The sequence below is a fragment of the Phyllobates terribilis genome, unplaced genomic scaffold, assembly GCF_046119375.1.
Source record: "Phyllobates terribilis strain yellow unplaced genomic scaffold, ASM4611937v1 Scaffold_176__1_contigs__length_3987557, whole genome shotgun sequence".
NCBI lineage: Eukaryota > Metazoa > Chordata > Amphibia > Anura > Dendrobatidae > Phyllobates > Phyllobates terribilis.
In genome coordinates, this window is record NW_027362936.1 from 1,340,895 (window position 1) to 1,344,104 (window position 3,210).

Below are 3,210 nucleotides of genomic sequence, written 5' to 3' on the forward strand. Positions count from 1 at the left end.
AGGGATTACAGAGGAAGTGCATAAAGTAAAGTTCTTACATTTCCAGGGGGAATTAAAGAGGAAGTGCAGAAAGTGGAGTCCTTACATTTCCAGGAGGGATTACAGGGGATGTGCACAAAGTAGAGTTCTTACATTTCCAGGAGGATTTACAGAGGAAGTGCAAAAAGTAAAATTCTTACATTTCCAGGAGGGATTACAGAGGAAGTGCATAAAGTAAAATTCTTACATTTCCAGGAGGGATTACAGAGGAAGTGCATAAAGTAAAGTTCTTACATTTCCAGGAGGGATTACAGGGGATATGCACAAAGTAGAGTTCTTACTTTTCCAGGAGGATTTACAGAGGAAGTGCATAAAGTAAAATTCTTACATTTCCAGGAGGGATTACAGGGGATGTGCACAAAGTAGAGTTCTTACATTTCCAGGAGGGATTACAGAGGAAGTGCATAAAGTAAAGTTCTTACATTTCCAGGAGGGATTACAGAGGAAGTGCATTAAGTAAAGTTCTTACATTTCCAGGACGGATTACAGAGGAAGTGCATAAAGTAAAGTTCTTACATTTCCAGGAGGGATTACAGAGGAAATGCATAAAGTAAAGTTCTTACATTTCCAGGAGGGATTACAGGGGATGTGCACAAAGTAGAGTTCTTAAATTTCAGGAGGGATTACAGAGGAAGTGCATAAAGTAAAGTTCTTACATTTCCAGGAGGGATTACAGAGGAAGTGCATAAAGTAAAGTTCTTACATTTCCAGGAGGGATTACAGAGGAAATGCATAAAGTAAAGTTCTTACATTTCCAGGAGGGATTACAGGGGATGTGCACAAAGTAGAGTTCTTAAATTTCAGGAGGGATTACAGAGGAAGTGCATAAAGTAAAGTTCTTACATTTCCAGGAGGGATTACAGAGGAAGTGCATAAAGTAAAATTCTTACATTTCCAGGAGGGATTACAGGGGAAGTGCAGAAAGTAGAGTTCTTACATTTCCAGGAGGGATTACAGAGGAAGTGCATAAATTAAAGTTCTTACATTTCCAGGAGTAATTAAAGAGGAAGTGCACAAAGTAGAGTCCTTACATTTCCAGGAGGATTTACAGAGGAAGTGCACAAAGTAAAGTTCTTACATTTCCAGGAGGGATTACAGAGGAAGTGCACAAAGTCGAGTCCTTACATTTCCAGGAGGGATTACAGGGGAAGTGCAGAAAGTAAAGTTCTTACATTTCCAGGAGGAATTACAGAGGAAATGCACAATGTTCTTACATTTCCAGAAGGGATTACAGAGGAAGAGCACAAAGTAGATTTCTTACATTTCCAGGAGAGATTACAGAGGAAGTGCATAAAGTAAAGGTCTTACATTTCCAGGAGGGATTACAGAGGAAGTGCATAAAGTAAAGTTCTTACATTTCCAGGAGAGATTACAGAGGAAGTGCATAAAGTAGAGTTCTTACATTTCCAGGAGGGATTACAGAGGAAGTGCAAAGAGTAAAGTTCTTACATTTCCAGGAGGGATTACAGAGGAAGTGCATAAAGTAAAGTTCTTACATTTCCAGGGGGAATTATCGAGGAAGTGCAGAAAGTGGAGTCCTTACATTTCCAGGAGGGATTACAGTGGAAGTGCATAAAGTAAAGTTCTTACATTTCCAGGAGGGATTACAGAGGAAGTGCATATAGTAAAGTTCTTACATTTCCAGGAGGGATTATAGAGGAAGTGCATAAAGTAAAGTTCTTACATTTCCAGGAGTAATTAAAGAGGAAGTGCACAAAGTAGAGTCCTTACATTTCCAGGAGGATTTACAGAGGAAGTGCACAAAGTAAAGTTCTTACATTTCCAGGAGAGACTACAGAGGAAGTGCACAAAGTAGAGTCCTTACATTTCCAGGAGGGATTACAGGGGAAGTGCAGAAAGTAAAGTTCTTACATTTCCAGGAGGAATTACAGATGAAATGCACAACGTTCTTACATTTCCAGGAGGGATTACAGAGGAAGTGCATAAAGTAAAGTTCTTACATTTCCAGGAGGGATTACAGAGGAAGTGCATAAAGTAAAGTTCTTACATTTCCAGGAGGGATTACAGAGGAAGTGCATAAAGCAAAGTTCTTACTTTTCCAGGAGGGATTACAGAGGAAGTGCATAAAGTAAAGTTCTTACATTTCCAGGAGGAATTACAGAGGAAATGCATAAAGTAAAGTTCTTACATTTCCAGGAGGGATTACAGGGGATGTGCACAAAGTAGAGTTCTTAAATTTCAGGAGGGATTACAGAGGAAGTGCATGAAGTAAAGTTCTTACATTTCCAGGAGGGATTACAGAGGAAGTGCATAAAGTAAAGTTCTTACATTTCCAGGAGGGATTACAGAGGAAATGCATAAAGTAAAGTTCTTACATTTCCAGGAGGGATTAAAGGGGATGTGCACAAAGTAGAGTTCTTAAATTTCAGGAGGGATTACAGAGGAAGTGCATAAAGTAAAGTTCTTACATTTCCAGGAGGGATTACAGAGGAAGTGCATAAAGTAAAGTTCTTACATTTCCAGGAGGGATTACAGAGGAAGTGCATAAAGTAAAGTTCTTACATTTCCAGGACGGATTACAGAGGAAGTGCATAAAGTAAAGTTCTTACATTTCCAGGAGGGATTACAGAGGAAATGCATAAAGTAAAGTTCTTACATTTCCAGGAGGGATTACAGGGGATGTGCACAAAGTAGAGTTCTTAAATTTCAGGAGGGATTACAGAGGAAGTGCATAAAGTAAAGTTCTTACATTTCCAGGAGGGATTACAGAGGAAGTGCATAAAGTAAAGTTCTTACATTTCCAGGAGGGATTACAGAGGAAATGCATAAAGTAAAGTTCTTACATTTCCAGGAGGGATTACAGGGGATGTGCACAAAGTAGAGTTCTTAAATTTCAGGAGGGATTACAGAGGAAGTGCATAAAGTAAAGTTCTTACATTTCCAGGAGGGATTACAGAGGAAGTGCATAAAGTTAAATTCTTACATTTCCAGGAGGGATTACAGGGGAAGTGCAGAAAGTAGAGTTCTTACATTTCCAGGAGGGATTACAGAGGAAGTGCATAAATTAACCCCTTCCCGACCCGTGTCACACCGTTTGTGACATGGAAAACAGTTCGTTCCCGACCCATGTCACAGCGTCTGTGACATGGAGGGAAAGACCCCCTGCAGCGCCTGCGAGCGGGGTCGCTCAGGTGTCACAGTTGCTACTGC